The sequence below is a fragment of the Nuphar pumila genome, chromosome 8 (genome assembly GCF_984573655.1).
Source record: "Nuphar pumila chromosome 8, dmNupPumi1.hap1.1, whole genome shotgun sequence".
In the NCBI taxonomy this organism is placed as follows: Eukaryota; Viridiplantae; Streptophyta; class Magnoliopsida; order Nymphaeales; family Nymphaeaceae; genus Nuphar; species Nuphar pumila.
Genome location: NC_143256.1, coordinates 26,417,275 through 26,437,885, shown reverse-complemented (window position 1 = coordinate 26,437,885; position 20,611 = coordinate 26,417,275). Strand labels below are relative to the sequence as shown.

At 35.2% G+C, this 20,611-nt stretch overlaps 1 pseudogene; it reads left to right on the top strand.

The window, feature by feature from the left end:
* The first annotated feature begins 10,971 nt into the window (after positions 1–10,971).
* Positions 10,972–16,996, top strand: LOC149829846 (lysine histidine transporter 1-like; annotated as a pseudogene).
* The last annotated feature ends 3,615 nt before the right edge of the window (positions 16,997–20,611 follow it).

Sequence of the window (20,611 nt, the reverse complement as noted above, 5' to 3'; positions counted from 1 at the left end):
AAAAACCCCTTTCGGATTTGTTCGTCCAAATTCCGAAGGTCCCATCATGCTTTCTCCATTTTTGAGAAACCTGTATGGTAGATTTCCCCCACTCAGGATAAGGGTCAAACCTGAACCATTTGCGAAAGATCATTTGATTTCAAAAGCTATTTCAGTCTCAGCAATGAGACACCCAATTTCTTCCCCTTTTCAAAGCTTTAAAGAACCCTATATTTCCTCCTTTCGCAAAAAACCCTTTCGGATTTGTTCGTCCAAATTCTGAAGGTCCCATCATGCTTTCTCCATTTTTGAGAAACCTGTATGGTAGATTTCCCCCACTCAGGATAAGGGTCAAAAACCTGAACCATTTGCGAAAGATCATTTGATTTCAAAAGTTATTTCAGTCTCAGCAATGAGACGTCCAATTTTTTCTCCCTTTTCAAAAGCTTTAGGGAACCCTATATTTCCTCCTTTCGCAAAAACCCCTTTCGGATTTGTTCGTCCAAGTTCCGGAGGTCCCATCATGCTTTCTCCATTTTGAGAAATCCATATGGTAGATTTCCCCCACTCAGGATAAGGGTCAAACCTGAACCTTCTGCGAAAGATCATTTGATTTCAAAAGCTATTTCAGTCTCAGCAATGAGACGCCCAATTTCTTCCCCTTTTCAAAGCTTTAGGGAACCCTATATTTCCTCCTTTCGCAAAAACCCCTTTCGGATTTGTTCGTCCAAGTTCCGGAGGTCCCATCGTGCTTTCTCCATTTTGAGAAATCTGTATGGTAGATTTCTCTCACTGAGGATAAGGGTCAAACTTGAACCATCTCCGAAAGATCATTTGATTTCAAAAGCTATTTCAGTCTCAACAATGAGACACCCAATTTCTTCCCCTTTTCAAAGCTTTAGGGAACCCTATATTTCTCCTTTCGCAAAACCCCTTTCGGATTTGTTCGTCCAAATTTCGAAGGTCCCATTATGGTTTCTCCATTTGAGAAACCCGTATGGTAGATTTCCTATTCAGCCTAAGAGTTAACCCGGAACCTCGCTTCGCGAGGTATCTTCCTTTCAGGTTTGGGTTAAACCTGAGACTCGTTCCAACGAGATTCTTCGTTCTAACGAGATGCTTTCTTCCAGTCCCATCATAGTTCTTCCCATCAAGAGATTCATGCTTCATATATCCATCCAGGATAGAATCCCACTTGAGCTTCATTTCATGAGGCATTCTCCAAAAATGTCCCATCAAGGTTCTCATGTATTCCCTTCCTCATTCAATACATTTTTGATATATCTTCGTCCCATCCAGGTTAAGGGCTAAACCTGAATCATTCCAAAAAAAATATATATCTTGTCTCGTCCATAAGACCTAATCAAAATTCTGATTTTCCTTCATTTCGGGATTTTCACCAGAGTCCCATCACGATTTCCTCATTTCTATCATTTGATCACATCATCTTCAAGGATTTTGTCCCCCCAAAACCATTCAGGATAAGGTTTTTAAGCCTGAGAAGTCATGTTTCCAAAATAATTCTTTTACACCCAGTTCAGATCTGCTCACTGGGGCATTTTCAAAATTTGGAGTGTTATCTTTGCCACTAAGCTCGGCTTTCAACCGGCGTAGTAGCAAAGAGGGGCATCTATGAACACCCCAAATTTTTCAAAGTTTTGTAAAAATAACCCTTTTGCCCCTAACCCCGTTTTCTGAGAAAATCAAAGCAATTTCAAAGCTAAACTTCAGATTTTTTGAATTAAATTCCATATTGGTATATTCAAAATTAATCCCGGATCCGAATCCAGTACTTTAAATCCATATTTCCTCAAAATCCGGATCCAAACCCATCTTCTGAAGAAATTTTCTAAAAATGAACTCGAATTCTCAGAAAAGCTTTCCTTTGTAAATATTTGTAAAATTTTATAAATGGTTTTTAAATCCCTTATTTTTTTCTTAGTTTCATGGTTTTATCTCAAAAAAATACCAAAAAAAAATGGAATAATACCAAGAAAAGAACAAAAAAATAAGAAAATCGAAAAAGAAAACACAAAAATGGCCTTTTAAAGGCACCTTTTTGAAAATCGAGTTTTGTAAAAACACTTTTTTTGAAAAAATTCGTTACGGACCCCCTCTTTATAAAATCTTAAAAATAAAAGGGGCCCGTTGCAAAACCTTTTTTTAGGGTTTTTCTTTGAACCCTTCGCAAGAAATATAAGAGCGAGGACAACGCTCTCTCTCTCTCTCTCTCTCTCTCTCTCTCTCTCTCTCTCTCTCTCTCTCAGCCTCCCCTCTTGCGCTACCCTCTGGAAGCACCCATCCTCCACCTTCGATCGCCAACCTCTCCTCCCTCATTCCGCTCATCTTCAACAAACTCACCTTCTCGATCCTTCTCTCTCCCCTATTTAACAAACCGAAAAGAAAACCCTCATCATCCGCCCTCACCCCAGCACCCCTCTTCTTCATGCATCGGCCGCACCTCACCTTCGCACCCTCCCCCATCTTGAGGATCCATCGTTTTCCCTGATTTTATTCTCTTAGTGGAAGGAATCGGATCCCTCCAGCATTCAAAAGAAGGTCTCCTCTCTGGCGCAGCTTCATCGAGCCTTTCTTTTCTCGATTTCTCCCAAATAGCTGAAGGAAGATGATCCTCCCTGCAGCATCCAGAAGGAACGTCCCCTCGTCCTCACGAAACACTTCTTCATCCTTCTTCCCCGCTGGTACCTCCTCTCTGGGGTCTCTCCTTTGGTGAATCGTAGGGTCTTCAGCCATCAAAAAAAATGGGAGATAAGTGATTTCTCCTGCTTCTTCTCGTTTTCTTCCACTCTTTTATATCATTTGCCTTTTTTTGGGGTTTACATCATTCTTTTCTCGATATCTACCTTCCTGAGTTTTCTTTCCTTTCTGTGTTAATTTCTGTAAAATCTCTTCTTTTTTTTAATCTTGTTTCCTCATTTCATTTTTGTTTATTTTATTTTCTTTCTTCATCGTAAGGCAACCTTGATGGAATTGACTTGCGTGTAAGCAGAATCGACCCACCAATTGCGATATCAATAGGAATCAGCAGATTCCAATATTTGTTTTTTTATTTCTTTTATATATATATATATATATATATAAATATATATATATATATATATATTTGTTTAGCTTTCATCCTGTATATAGATTCGCTCATTGTTATATTATTGGCATTCGTCTCCTTCTGTGTGTTATATCTTTCTCCTGTTTTCTTGTATACATCACATTGCAACCCTCTTTTTTTTTATTGTATGTTAAATTGTATAGATCACTGATAAAATTCTGATAAAAGTTGATTCACCTGGTATATTGTTTCCATCTTACCTATAACTTCATTATATGCCTTGCCAATTGTAGTCTTATAAGCAAACTTTCCTCTGCAGTTTTATTCCAATTCATGATCCGGGAGTTGTGAAGCAACAATTCATTTCGTTGCAACTTTGGGGTTGATATCTATTAATGTGATGCTGAATAACATTAGATTTCATTTAACATATTTCTTTTTCCCATTCACTGTATTCCCCCCTTTTTAGTTGCATTACATTTTGCAATTGCCAATAGGTGGTCTCATTATACTGTGATATAATCATAATGGGTTGCTGCGTGTTGCTCAACATATCCCTTATACCAGCATCATTTTACTTTTGCTCTTTATCGCCTCTGAAATGTTTGTTAGTCTTTGGGACAGGTTTAGTATTTGTATTTATTTTCCTTCTACATGCTTGAGTAGATCAAGCCAGAGAGAGATGGCTCAATATCGATCCTCTATGTGCTTACAAAAAAAATATATACGTGTATACAAATTTATATTGATTTACCCTTTTATGTTCACTCCATGTCCAGAGACGGATGAGGGTTCCTCGATCATATGTTGGATTGCTTCAGTTTTGTTTCCTTGGAGTTTGTTCTCTCACCATTTGTCTGTATTACATCAGAGCCTTCAGATAATGTTATGTCAAATACATCTGGTAAAAAGTTTCATGGGTTCCTCATACAAAAGAGTAAATCCTTGAACGTCTATGATAGCCCCTGCTGATGAAAAGTTGTCAGGTGATGGTATGACAAACAATATATTGTCACTCCTTGGTGTTTACAACCAATATCTTCGATTCCATTCCCTATACCACTAACATGATGAAAGTCAGGTTATGATGAGTAGAGGCAAGAATAGACAGACAGACATTAAAGGCAATTTGCCTGTGTACGTGATTCATTGATTGAAAAGTAAATCACATTTGTTGACAGGGTTAATTCATCAATTTGCCTATAGGCAATTGGTTCATTACGAATCAAACGGTTGCTGAAGGTGATTCATCAGGTATTTGCATCATAATAAATTGATTTGGGGGTTCGAATCATTGAAGATAGTTTGATATCAAGTTGAGAAATCAGTGTATCTGCATATTTCAATGTTTATTTACCAGCATTTACATCTATTTTTCTGTGTGGTTACACAGGCACAATATCATAGCGTTTCCTGTATCCTTACCTTCCAGCATGCCATCCGCCACGTATATAGTCTCGCCATACATCTGCTACAAGCCAAGAATGAGGATTTCGACATCTGGAGCTTTCTCCTTCAGCAACTTCGGTCAGACACAACCTGTGGCTTGTAGTGGGTTTTGGAGAGATGTCAAATGCTTTTGATTAGAACACCCTTGCGCAGTCCCAAATCTTGTCAGGTATGATCATTTCACAATTTCCTTCTTTTTCTTTGTATCGTGTGGTCTCCTATATTTTTAGTCTCTTTACAACTTGATTTTGATTTGCAAATAGTGATACATGGTATGCAGGAGTTTAATTATGTATTTAACAGAGAAGTTGCTGAATCTTGATCTATTTTGTTTTGTTTTTGTTTTTTTTTTGCTTGTCTGCATGATAATGATTTTGACACCCATTCCCTGTGGTGAATTTCTTTCTACAAAAATGGTTGTTAAATGTTGAACTTCGTGAGTGGCACCTGTAATAAGTTTAGTTTTCTAGAATTGACACTGATACTTGCTTAATTTTAAGATTTTTCATTAGGTTAATGTCAAAATCTCTAGGTGTGGGCTGAATGGTTGCAACAATTTCTGGTTATTTGGAGGGATCATGTGGTTACCTTTGCTGGACAATTTTTTTCCTTTTTTTTTTTTGTTGTTTCTCAACTATTTTCCATAATCCCATGTCATTAGTAATGACAGCCCTAGATTGCGAATATTGGTGACTGTTGGAGCTGGGTTTATTGGCTCCCCTCTGGTGGATAAATTAACAGAAAATGATAAAAATGAGGGACTGATTTGTTATCAAGCTACTATAAGTAAGTGCAAGTTATTTATTCATTTCTTACTATTTAGGGTTATGAACTGTGTAATACTTCCCAATCTCTGTATATATAAGTCAAACATATAAGTGCATTAGTTGATGACAATCCTGCACATCTGCCACACTCATCACTTTCAGTATGTCTCCACTATTGGACATTCATGCTGATGCGTTTGCTAACTGAGTATTTCTCAGTTTTATATCTTAGCAATGCATTTGAATTCGTTGGTTATTGAGTATATTCTCATTACTAGGTTAGCAATACACTTACATTCATCAAATTGCTGAAATTCTCCAATCTGCATATTAGCAGTACATCATGCACGACACTAATTATTTTCAGTTTGAATATTAGTCCTACCTTTTTGTTAATCACTGCACCCATCGTGCTTTGAATGATAATACATAGCTCCCATATTCTTTCTTTTCTATGGTGGTCCATCAAGAACCACCATAGTTGCTACATTTCATGGTGGTTCACCATGAACCACCGTAGTCTCCTTTCTTTTATAGTAGTTCATCAGGGACTACTATAGTAGTTATCCTTTGCAATGGTTCACAAAGAACCCCTGCAACCCTTCTTTATTATAGTAGTTCATTAAGAACTACTATAATAGTTTTCCTTTCATAGTGGTTCGCAATGAACCACTGTGTCCTTTCTTTTCTATGGTGGGTCATCAGGAACTACCTTATTTCAGACTGACTCATCTTGGACTAACCTGGTTCTTGACTTCACCCATTTAATATGCCTTTCTCATTCAGCATAAACATAGTATTTGGTATTAGAATCAACACATTCATATACAATTTTGCTCTCAACAAAGTATTTTTTTCCTACATTATGCTAATTCGTTTCTTTGCAGGGAAGTCATGGAAAATCATCTCGGATTAAAGAAGTTGTTCCAAATTTCAGTTTCAAAGATTGTAACAACTTAGATGTCAATGAGAATTTACATTTTCGGCATTAGGTAGAATGAATGAGCATTGTAAATGAATTCCATATTTTCTCCTTTATTTTCCAAAATCTCACAATGGTGAAACACGAATGGCATGTACACCATTTTGTAAGAGGTAAATTAATCCTAAGTTGATGATTTACATCAACGGCCATAGTCGGGATGTAGACAAGACTTAGTATTTTTATCTTTTATAAAATAACACTGGATCCACACTGGATCATTTTAAAAAATCATCATATTTTCAAATATTTCTTTCTTTTATTAAAGTTTAAACTTAAAATTGGCTCAAGATATATATCAATGGCCATAGTCAAGGTATATTAAGAGTTAATTTCATTTTAAAAATCTATAAAAGCACAAAAAAATGTTTTATTCTTCACCTGAATTTAAATATAGATTATTATATAATACATTCAATGACCATAGTCAAGGATGTATTATATTTTCAATCTTATTTCAATTCATGTAAAGAATGAAATACGATTTTCAAAATCCAATTTCAAATCCCTTTTTCATCCATCATTTAGGATAGAACTGCATCATATTTTCAAAATTCCCTTTTCAAAAATCCAAGTGGTGTTAATATCTTCTTCAATCAATCTTCAATTCTTGTAAAATCCCATTCATCTCTTTATTCTTATTTTTAATCTCAAAGTCCAATTTTACTTTGAGATTTCAAATTCATTTTGTATTAAAAATTCCAAATCAAATCATATTTCAAAGTTCAATTTAACTTTGAAATTCCAAAGTTCATTTTATATTCAAAACTCCAATCAAATTCAAAGTTCAATTTAACTTTGAAATTCTTGATTCATTTTTCTAAAATCCAAATTCAAGTTTCAAATTCAAAGTCCAATTTGACTTTAAAATTCATCCTCAAAATCAATTTTGAAATTCCAAAATCCAAAGTTAGATCCTAATCTCAACTTGGATTCAGATTTCCAAGTATGAATCCAACTCCACTTTGGATCTCAGACTTTATATCCGATTCTATTGTAGGATCCAGAACCCAATTCTACTTTGGATCTCAGACTTCAGATCCAAAATCCGTTCTAGGATCCAGAATCCAATCTCATCTTGGATCTCAGATTTCATATCTGAAATCCATTTCTAGGCTTCAGTATCCAATTCCATCTCAGATCTCAAATTTTTAAATCCAATTCCATTTAGAATTTCAGATTCAAATTCCATCTCGAATTCCAAACATTCAAATCAATCCTAATTCTATCTTTCCTTCTGATTTCAAACTTCAAAGTTAGAATTCAATTCCATTTTCATCTCTATTCTGATTCAAAGTACATTTATGACTTTGAAAATTCCTTTCTTCTTCTTTTACCTCAAGCTTCAAAATCATCTCTTTCCAAATCCAGATTTATTTTCCCAAGCTCTTGATTATTTCCAAAAACTTAGAACTTTAAATTTTAAGTTCTAAGTTAGAAACCATTTCTTCACTACTATCATCAGATTCATCTCAGAAATACTTGGGAATTTTTCAAATCATTTTCGAAAAGAGCATACATCTTTGCACTGCACAAGCATGATTCTTTGTGCATCTAGACTTAGATAATTTCTTAGTAAAACAAAAGGCATAAATTCGACCCTTGGTTCGATTACCCCTGGTAAAGGCGCCAGGAATGGTCGAACCTCGTACCGACGAGCGGATCCCGTCTCCCAGTTTTCCCGCAAATATTTCAAAAACGGAGGTGAGTTATTTTCTTTTCAAAATTAAGGTCAAGTGAGACCCCGCAAAAGAATTTCTCTCTCTTCTTCCTTTTCTCATTTCTCTTCTCTCTTTCTTTCTATCTTTTATTTTCTCCCTTCAAAAGGAGAAAATAGAGGTCGGAAAGGGAAAGAGAAGTAAGAGAGAGAAACACAAGAGAGGAAAATTTTTGTGATGATCACACTTACCTTAGCTATATTTGGAACACTTTGTGAAGAGTGCATGTCAGTAGTGTTTATCTTGATTAAATAAGATGATCTGAATTAAATAAGTTATCACAAACGTGATTGTTTATTTTGAACAAAGAGGTCGTTTAGTAATAAAACTTTAAAAGAACAGCTAATGTCCTATACATCCTACCTTGCCTGTGATCATGGAAACATTATTTAGATAATCCTAACAATGCTGGTATTTGCACAGCTATAAGAAGTGTTAATATGCAACACTCTGATTTTAGCCACCAACTTACATTCCTTGGCCACTAAGATTGCAGTAGTACACACTATACATGTACCCTTCTTCTCAGTACAGATAGTGTCTAAAAGCCCATAATCACAACCTTACCAAAGAATATAAAAAATCTGGGCTTAGCCCTCCAAATGTAAGTGTTCATACTAAAATAGATAGCCTTTTCATCTTTTAGCTTCTTTAATTAATTATAAGCATCAAATATTAAAAAAAAAAAGATTGTTACTTTGAATATTGCCATTTCAGCTATACATTTTCTCTACCCTTATTCTCCATGTCAAAGGAAATTCTTTAATTGATGGATCCTCCTATAATTGGCTCAGCAAAATGACCCTCTAACTTTGAGAGAACCTCATTTTCCCACCCTCCTTTAATTGATGGATCCTTCTATAATTGGCTCCTAGTGATCTACCCTCCCCTCTCTTTCAGGTTGAAGGCAAGCCAAAGATTGATCATACCCAACCTATTGATTAGCAAGGAAAAAATTTTGGTCTTTGTTTGCAAAGCTTTGGGCTTTAGCCTTCTTGAATAAGGTAACATGTCAAAATGGGTGGGGTCATGGTCCCTCTAAGGGGGGCATTTGATTTGTGGACAGCACTAGACAAGGACATCATGTTCTATCTAGTCATGTCCTAACCCTATCCAGGACAGTTACAAGCTGTCCTTGCTTAGCGTTTGTATCGACCATGTTGGAACACTATTGTTTGTGTCCCTTATTTGATTCATCATTGCAGACAACATAGACACAAATGTTTAAAATTTGTGCATTTTAATAAAAAATTTATATTTTAAGCATAAAAAAAATTTGGATTTAGCATGGATTCACCCAATAAATTGCAAAAGTAGGGATTAAACACTACAAGAATTAGAGTCAATAGCATCAACTCTTTAATGGCACCATGAAAAGTCACCGCTATTGACTGAGCAATAACGGCAACTTTAGATATCTCCGTGAATACCTTGGCCCTGAACAAATGTTGCCATTATGGACATGTTTATAATGGCGTCTTAAGATATTTCCATTATAGGTATGTTTATAACGGCGACATTATATGGTTGTTAACTATGTTGTCGTTATAATCATACCTATACCGGCAACCTTAGCTATCACCGTTAGAGGTATGTTTATAACAGTGACATTATATAGCCACTATGAAGATGAGGGTCAATAGTGGTTATGCATTAACGACGACAATAAAAGTCACCATGATTGATCACCTATAGCACACATGTTGTCGTTATAAACATACCTATAACAACGACTTTATATATCCCATTAAAGATACATCTTTAACAACGGCATTACTTGGCACTTTAACGGCAATATTTAACGATCGATCATCTCACCGTTAAAAATCAATAACGGCAATATATAAATGTCATTATTATAAGATTTTACTATGTAATGACACCTTGTATATCGTCATTATATGGTATACTTATAGACTCTATAACGGAGACATTTATGTTGTTGTTATAGATTACTCTATTACGATGACATAAATGTCATTGTTATTAAGTTTATAATTAGGGCCCAACATGCCCTTTTAATTTTTTTTTCTCTCTCACTCTCTGGCCTCCTTGCTCAAGTGACGCTGCTGGACCCCGGCCTCCCTCTTGAAGATATCTCTCTCTTCCTCCTCCTCCTCCTTCTATTTTGTTCTCTTTCTTCTTCATCTTCTTCTTCTTCTCCCCTTGTTACCACAAGTGCCAAACCCAACTCCGGTTGGTTTCGATTCTTTAAGATGAGGGAGTTGGCAGGTTGTTTGATGCATCTGAGGTATACTATTATAATTTTTAACTAGATTTTTGCTAAATATTTCTAAAATTAAGTTAGAATTGATCTTGAATATTTATATTTTAGGATTTAGTAAGGTAATGATGTGTATTACTTCTCTCTTTATTTTTTTCTTAGTTTGCATTATTTTTTTCATTTTTTTTGTAATTCTCTACTTAAGATGAGTTAGTTTTTATTGCCTTGATACGGTTGATTTGTTAGTCATTAGTTAAATTTTTTTTTTTGTGAATTTAGGTCACCATGATAGCTCCGTGTTATCATATGAGATTTGATTATATGAATATTGATTATAATGTTACCCTGCAGATATAAGACTTATTAGGTTTTACTTATTTTGGGTTATGAAACCAATAGTGGTACCACTACAAGAAAATTATGGATTAGCAACAGACGTTATCCGTTGCTAATACATCTCTAATCCGTCGCTAACGTGTTTAGCGATGGATTTGCGACGGATAACGTTCATCACAAATTTCTAGTCGCTAATTAGCGATAGAACTTATTTGTCGCTACTTCCGTCGCTAATATGCGACAGATTAGCGACAAACATGATCCATCGCAAGTGCATTGCTATTTTAAATTAGCGACGGATAATATCCATCGCTAAATTTAAAAAAAAAAAAATTGCTCCTTGCCTGGCGGTATTCCGGCAACAATAGGCCGAACTTGTACCGCACCACATATGCATTGCACCTGAGCGGCCCGGTCCGCCACTGCGGGGTCTTTTGCACATAATCGGCATGGTCTCTGACGCACTCTCCGGCATGCTCTCTAGCGCCCTCCCTACCTGGTACCTTGCTTTTTTGTCCCGGCCCGACCTGGTTCTCTGATTTAAACACATGTCGTTGCCTCTGGAACCAACGTCATTTGAGCAAAGACTTCATCTGTATCCGGCTCTGTCTGCAAAATCAACCAAAAAATAGTGGAAAATTTGTTCTTCGCAGAAGGAAAGAGAAAGAGTGTAAGATCTGAAGAATTAGACCTTCAATCGTATGTTGATCACTGTACAGAGGATCTTCGACAGAAGCTTGTAGATAGGTATTTGTTCATCCGACGCCTGATTCGTCGATGCCTCCACCTGAAACATAACACAACCACCACAGAAAACAACTCAGAGTACTAAGATTTGAGGAATACAAGAGCAAAATCCCTCTAAAAAAAATTGTTTGCCCAACCCTCTAAAAAAAACTTTCAAACAAGGAGAGAGAAGATTTTGTGCCTTAGATGAGATGATTTAAATCGAAAATTAGCGACGGAATTAGCAAGGGAATATTTTCCTCGCTAATTTCGTCGCTAATTAGTGATAGATTAAATTCCCTTGCTAATTTCGTCTTTAATTAGCATTTTTCTTGTAGTGGTAGTGACGGATTGGCGACAGAAGTTTTTTTGTCGCTAATTTTGCAAATATTTTAAAAGTTAACGACGGATAGTTTTTTTCGCTAATCCGTCGCTAATTAGGGTTTTCCCTGTAGTGTACTTTTCTTTCACTTTTTACTGATATAGTGTTATTGAGACATGGAGATGTTTCTTTTTTCTTTTTAAATGAAACAATGGATTGTGGAAAGCCAAATAAAATTTTCCCATATCTCCAAATATTCGACGAAGCAAATTGTTCGTTGTAGTTCCCACCTTGTGTGCTTGGACTATACTATACTTTTCATACTCAACTTTCTACTTAGTCTATGGGCCTGGCTTAGATTAAGATCGAACTAAATAAATATATTGGCCATCTTTGGATGAGATCCAATATTTGAATGCCTTGTTCTTAAACTATCATAATGAACAAGTGATCTATCATGTCCTGATTTGATATGTTCTTGTTAGAGATATGGATCTGGAGCATTTCATTGGTGAGAACATATCCAAATCCATCATACAAGATAACACCTATGGTAGCATATGCCCCGGGGGCAGGGGTCCTAGCCTCGAAGTTTTACGCTGCTGGCATGATGACCTTAGGTATGGCAGGCTGAGCCAGCGCCACCGAGTCTTCATGTTGAGTGCGGTTTTTTCGGGTTATAAATTCAAAAAAATGTGTTACAAGAGAAGACGTATGCAATGACGTCTTTGGCAAACTCATTCAAAAGAAAAAGGTTCAACAAGGACTCACCTACTTACCTAATTCCAAGGATGAGATTGATATGGTGGAGACGTAAGAAATTCCAAATACAAATCCTAAATCGAAGGAAGTTCACCAATTTTCCAAATCTGTTGAGAATGTTGAAAATACAAGGAACTGCCAATCATGCAATCACTATATATTTGAAAAGAGAAACAAGGTCTCTATTCAAGATTAAGAAAAGAGGCTTCCGTGGACTTAGGTTATTCATAATTGAATCATGTACATTGGTTGCCCTGTGTGTGTGTGAGTGCCTCTGTATCTCATATCCTCAATTCATCGTTTTTCAATCACTGAATCTCATATCCTCAATTCTTGAGGATCTTAGATTTATTTTTTTAGTATAAATTCATCGTTGAGCTAGAAACTCATAATCTCAAATACTCGGTTCTCAAGTCTGGCTAAGTTTGGTTAGGTAGGCCACATGTGATTCCAAATCAATACAAATCAGAATCACATGAGGCTTCTTGTAATTCTTATTGTCATTTAAATGAGAAAGCAACTCTCATTTGTAAAGGCAAATGAGTATATTTCTCACCACTCATTTTCTTACAGATCTTGTGAGACTCAACCAAACATGTTTACATATGCTATATTCAAATAAATAGCAAATCTTATTTTGTGCATATGGAAAGAATTTACGGGTTTGAAGCAACGGGAAACATCAGGTTAGGTATCTGACCCAGAACCATATTATTTGGGCTCTATACATACCTTGAACTTCAAAAAAGAAAAAGAAAAAAAAAGGAAGGGAAGAGAGACACAACAACAAGAAGACAGCCTCTCCCAGCCTCATCTAAGCCCAACCAAGTGATCCATGTTAATCCTGTCAATTGGTTTGATATGTAACTTTTTGAGATTTTTAGCCCTTGGAAAATGTATGAAAATGTAAAACTTTTTTTTTTCTAAATAAACAATGGAAACATTTTTAAAACTGAGGTTTAAAACCTTAAGCGAGTTATATTCTAGAAACCACAATATATAAATCAAAGTATAAAATTGAATTGTGCATTATATACATAAAATTGTTGATAAAATATTTAGATGGTTAAATATTTTGGGATTTAAAAACAAAAATCCTATGATCTGCCCGGGATCCTCGAAGTTTCGATCCTTGATGTTGCTCATGTCTGATATCCACTATCGTGCAAGGTGTCTTGTACCTGAACCTGTATTTTTTTATAACACAGGGTCAGACTTGTGACAACCTGGTAAGTAAAATACCAATTTCAGGTAACTTAAAATATCAAAACATATTCAAGAATCATAAATTAAGTATACTGGTACAATTCAAATTAAGACTATATTAAAATTATCATTTAATGCTATGTATTATACTGCAAAATTAAGTACAAAAAATTACTAATATAATTTCAGCATAACGTAATTGCTTACTCATGCATTTAACAAATGACTATTCATGTATTCAGTATGATACAAATATCCATTCAAACATTTTATATAATGCAAATAACCACTTATGCATTTAATAACAATGTCATTGTTCACTTTTTTATAAGTAGTTATTCAAACATAAGAGCTTTTGTTTCGATATTTATTTTCCCTATGGGTACTCACAGAGCCATTAGTCACCGTACCAGCCGAGATCATTTGGAAGTTTATTATGCCATGTATATCTTAATTACCCCAAATGACTGGCTGAACAAATTCCAAGGAAAACGGTTTGTAACCGAGAGAAAATTCTTCAAAAGTTAGTAAGCACATATTCGAATACATCATGTACTGCAGAAGTTGGGGGGATCTCTCACCCTGGTCTTCAAAACTTCTAAGTGACTGGAGACCCATGGGATGCCTTGCTCCAAAAAATATTCATATGTCACTCAAGGTTTGTACTACCTACCCTCTTAAAGGTAGGCCTAGTGTGAATGGGTATAAGGGTTGCCTTTTTAATAAAATTAATCATTTCATGTATTTCTATGAGGTAACAATTACAGTCATATGTACTCAACCCATTCAATGTTGCTCTGTATATACAAGCATTTTGCATATGAAGATGGAAAATCACTTTAAGTTTATGTGTAAGCATAATTTATTTAACAATTGGTGTCATTTTTGCCATTTTTTGGTATATTAGAAAATTATCCTAAATTCCAAGCTTTCTATATTTCGAAAAATAATCGTATTGTACAACAAAAATGATGTGTTTTTGAAATGCGTTACAATTTTTGAAATCTACCTGATATCCAAATTCATAAATTTTTAATTTTAAAAAGACCTTTTTACCCTTTTGCATAAGCAAATTTTCTCCAGATATGTGAACTTCCTCCCAAATATGAGAATATATAAATTTTCACCTAAATATGAGAAATTTCTTTCAAATTTTTGAATTTTCTCCTAAATATGAGAATATGCGACCTTTTTTTTTATAGAGGTTCACATATGTGTGATGACATTCATAAATGTGAGAGTATTTACTAAGAGAAGGTTCTTACATTTTGAGGACATTCATAACTAGAAGATTATTTTAAAGCTGAAATTTTGTGAATTTGGACATTAGGCAGATTTTGAAAATTATAAGACATTTTGGGAAAAACATCATCTTTGTCGTATACTATGGTCATTTTCCATTTATATTTCTTGATTATAAAATGTTGTGGTTCACCCACAGTATGTAGCCTAGATGACCCACTTAATGAGTTAACAATGGTTGTTTCCTTAAAATTAAGATCATTCAAATTTTTTTTGTTGATTTTTTTATTAAAATTAAGATCATTGAAATGATTTTTTGTTGACATTTGTTTTGGTAGTTGTTGTATTTGCAGGAGCCTTGGTATTATAGTGCTAGTGCCATCTTGAATCATCACTCTCTACACTCTATGGCAAATGGTTAAGATGCATGACATGGTGCCTAAAAAATGGTTTGACAGATGTCATGAACTTGGCCAACATGCTTTTGGGAAAAGACTGAGCTTGTACATTGTCATGCCACAACAACTCATTTTATAAGTTGGCACAGACATTTGTACATGATCACTGGTGGGAAATTACTGCAGAAATTCGTTGGTACAATCTACATGAAAAAATATATATGACTCACTTATTTAATCATGATGTTTGCATTTGTGCAACTTCTCTCTCAATTGCCCAATTTCAATTCAATATCTGGGATCTCTTTGGCTGCTGCAATCATGTCTTTAAGGTTTACTTATTAATTTTCTTGATTCTTAATTTCATCACCTTCTTCAAATGTTGAGCATGGATTTGGATATCTCATTAAGCATGATCAAGTTCATGAACTTTGAACATATATAATGCTAAATATTGTTTTTATTAGTATTAGCACTTTAATTTACAATTTTTTTTTGCTTTATGTCAGATAAATATACCTTCTTATATGTTATTAAAATCTAGTAGCACGAACACTAGAGTTCACGAACTTAGTCATGTTCCATACTTATAGCTTTGAAAGTGCATGTTTCTCTTTTGAGTTGCAACTTTGGTTTTATTTTTCTTTTGTCTTTTACCTTTTTTCATTTTATACTAGTTACTCCACAATTGCTTGAGGAGCTTTCGTCTATAAGGAAAAAAACAAGCACAAATAGAATATGGTCTAAAGTCTTCAACGACACTAGGGACTGTTTTCAATGTTTTGAGTGCACTTGGGGATATTTTCTTTGCTTATGTTGGGCACTATGTTGTACTCTAGATTCAGGTATCTATCCCTTCTACGTCTGAGAATCCATCAAAGAAGCCCATGTGGAAGGGTGTAATCTTTGCTTACATCATAGTCAAACTTTGTTTTTCTCTGTTGCATTAATTGGTTATTGGGCATTTGAAAATGATATAGCTTGATTTCTTTGGAGAAACTGCATTGGTTGATCGCATCAGCTAACATGTTTGTGGCCATCCATGTCATTTCTATTTTTCATGAAAACTGTTTTGTTATTAATAATACTATTTGTCATAATTTCATGAAGAATCTAAATCAATTTTTTTTTTTGAAAGTAGATATATATGCAATGCCAATATTCAATATGATAGAGTCAATGTTAGTGAAGAAGCTTCACTTTAAGCCTGGTGTTTCACTTCGCTTAATTGCACGCAGCTTATATGTTCGTAAGAGTGCTTTTGTCGCATGATTGTCGCATGGTTGCTTGATTGAATAGTTCTTGTTTCTTCAGTTGCTTATTGTCCTTTCTCTATTCTCTATGCAACATTCGCATGCTGTGTTGTTATAACATTTTCTTTCTTTGGAGGGTTGCTTGGTTTCTTCGGAGGATTTGCACTTGCTCCAACTACATATTTTGTGAGTACAAAAGGCTTTATTTCTTTTCTGTTTATGTAAGCTTGATTTTCCTAAGATAAACATTTAGGAATTTTTTTTAATTTCCCTACATCGTATGGATTGCCATTTGCAAGCAGAGAAGATTCAACTTATCTTGGATTACAAATTGGGTAAGTCAATATATTCAACTAAATAAGGGATGATAGCATTGAATCAAATTTTTGTCTTCTTTAACCTTATCACATAATAAGCTAGCTGAAAAAACATAAGAATAACTAGGTATTTTATTGCATCATAGATATGTATTATTCTTAGTGTATTACTTATGATAGTTGGTGGTCTAAGACAAATCATCCTATCTGCAACGGGCTACAAGTTCTACTTGATCCATTTTCTCTGAATTGCCACAAGTAGAAGGTCAAACAAAGTTGTTTCAAACCTTTTTGAAGATTTTATTGAAGAAAAAATATGCAAAACCACGCTTATAGGTTTGCTTGATCTGGACAACCTTGACAATGTAATGCGATAGTTGAATCAATAGGGTTATAAAAGCCACTAGTATTTTATTTCTATTTAAATGTCTTTCATTTATTGCTTACATTTCTTAGTGTATTACTTATGAGAGTTGGTGGTCTAAGACAAATCATCCTATCTGCAACGGGCTACAAGTTCTACTTGATCCATTTTCTCTGAATTGCCACAAGTAGAAGGTCAAACAAAGTTGTTTCAAACCTTTTTAAGATTTTATTGAAGAAAAAATATGCAAAACCACGCTTATAGGTTTGCTTGATCTGGACCACCTTGACAATGTAATGTGATAGTTGAATCAATAGGCTTATAAAAGCCACTAGTATTTTATTTCTATTTAAATGTCTTTCATTTATTGCTTACATTTCTCACACATCTTAATATGATCGGTACTTTGGATCATGAAGACTAGGAGATGGTTTCATTTGGACGTTCACATGCCCAACCTTAATAATATAGTGCAATGAGGACCTTGGGCTTTCATTTAGAGGAAAATTTTAGAAAAGACACCTAAAGTTTGGGCATTAATAAAAAAAGGCATATAAGTTTTGAAATTTTTTAAAAATACACTTAAAAAATATTGCGGTTAATTAAAAAGGCTTAGGAGTTTACTATTAAATATGATCTGAAATTACCATTTTAACTTCAACATCATATTTTCAAAAAATGCACCGTAAAATATTGGCAAGGAGTTATTCAAGGACTCTTAACGGGGATATGACGGAGCGGGGCGGGCAGGGGCAAGAGTAAGTCCATCCCCACACGGTTTTGATTTTAACCTCCATCCTCAGTCCATTCACCATTTCATGTCAAACTGAGCGAGGTGGGGCGGGGCCCCGTTTCCTCCCAGTCCACTACCATCCTTACATATGAACGGATAGGATTTGATCCAAATCTAAACACAGGTCCAACCTGAGTCCTAGCCCCAAGAGTTCCACATTTTAGTACCAATCTAATTCAAAAACAGATTCAGTCTTTTAAGATCCATGTTTAAAAATAATATATTGGATCTGCATCATAAGCCCAATTAAATCCAATCCATCTGCATCTCTAGCACTAGAGCTACAACCACCAGCGATGGAAATGAGTCAGATCCTGCTTGAAACAGGATGTGTCCAGCCTGGATGAGGATCCAGTCTGTTTTGTGCATCTTGGGCTCTCTCTAGGCATAACCATGAACATGGATCAGGTCTTGATCCAAATGGCTGGTCCGAATCTATTGGCATGCTGGTGCAGTTTGTGCCTTTGGAGTCTCATCACATAGTCTGAAGTTGGATCTTCTTGTGGATGGATCAGATCGATTAACATCAGTATAATTTTGTTATCTTGACGTGGAACAAATTAAAACAGGTCTGGGATCCAACCCAGATTCTAAGTAGATTTGATTCAAACATGGTAGTCTTATCAATCGGATCTGATAGTTAAGTAGATCCAGGTCCAACTGAATCCAACCCAGATGAGCAGAAATCTGATTATTCCCATATATAGACAGTTAAGTAGATCCAGGTCCAACTGAATCCGATTAGTCAAATGGCCACTCTGCCTGCCCCTTTAATTTTCTTTTCCAATATTGCCAAGTAAGGGTACAAATGGATCTGTATATGAAACGGAACACGCTTGATCTGAATCCTACTTCCAGGTCGACAGTTTGACTATGAATCCAAATTAAAAATTGATCCAATATAATACAATTGAATCCAGATCCATCTTTTGCTTGACAAAACTATCCATATGGAAGGATTGAAAACATGTAATTTGAACGTAAAAACAAAAACTGATTAACACCCGCCCGGGTTGCCTGAGTGACAGTGGGCTTGGGGAGAAGGTACGGCCCTGTATCGTTTGGCCAACTATTCAGGTGAATCGCCCGATACTGATACTCAAGTGAATCATTTTAAATGTTAAAAAATAATTAAAAAAATATTAAGTGTCAATCAAAACATGACACATGTTCAAGTTATTAAAATAATGTTAAGTATTTATATATATATATATATATATATATATATATATATTTATATATATATATATATATATTAAAAATAACCGATACGAATCGGCTAATACACACTGATACTGATAACATTGGTGCTGACCCCTTCGTCCCAGGTTAGACTTCTATTGGGTACGTGCGGGTGTCTTTAACTGGTGGGATTTGTAAATGCTTGGGTAACAGTGGCCCCACCTGGGGTTTACCTTGCAGTGGAGCAGGGCCATTAAGCGACTCAGTTCTCGGTGAGGGATCTTCATCATAAAAAAAAAAAACAGATTATATTTTATTAGAATCAGAATATAGATCCAATAAAAGTTAATCCAAATCCAAGTCCGAATCTTGAAATAGTTTGGTCATATAAGAGTCCAAATCCAGACTAAAACATATTAGGATTCTATTTTAAGATCCATATCTGAAAATAATGTGCCAACTGGGATAGGAGATCCAACCATTGATCCGACCCATATTATCTAATATAGCAAACCATATCCAAATCCAGATATGGTTCTGTCTATTTGGATCCTGGTCAAAAACAAATAAACAAATACAATCAGGTCCAATTTGAATAATTTTAATGTGATGCTTTTTATTTGTTTATGAAAATAAATTATATTTTGTTCATTTTCAGCCGATCCAGTACCACAGGAACTGGGATCATAAGCAGATCCAGGATTTGACTATGGGATCTTAGTCACATCTGAATCCAAATCCTGAAGTCGTTTCAAATTATGCAAATTACCATTTTAACCATAGAACAATGATACTGGCATTGTCGGGCTGACCAGATATACGTTTAGTGACGAATTATCAGTGGTCATAGACGATGAATGTAAAGATTAATTTATATATCAATACAATTAGATTGCTGAGGGTGATCTCCGGGCCATTTCTCGTCGGGTATCCAACTTGATCCGAACCTGAATTTTCAGGTGTGGGCATACAAATATTGACCTGAATATTATTTGCCTCAACGTAGCCCGACCCAGATATTTGGGTCTGGTTTGATACATAATTTTTATACCTGACCTTGATTGACTTAATCTGAGTGAGTTATGGGAATTTTTAAGTGAAAATATATGTTTTGGATACTTTTTAAATTATACGGACTGGGTTTGAACTTGACTACACGTTATTTACGTGGTTTAGGTGCACCCTGATGGGTCAGATATCCGTGACATTGACTGATTGGTTCAAGACAGCACCGTTGACCTGGTCAATTGACCAGGTCAACAAATTTTTCTGAATGTCATTGACTACATAAAATAAGATAAAATGGTCATTCCACAATCACACTGGAAAATAGTTGGTTAAGCCTAGGGGTGTCAACCGGTAGGGTTTGGTTCAGACCCAGGTAGAACCAGACTTGGATCGCATTTTTGGATATGGTACCGGGTCCGGACCTGGGTCTAATCAAGTCTATTAAAAGAAAAACCATACCTGAACCCGATAAGAACTACATGAACCAAACCCATACCATACTTGGTAAAACCATAT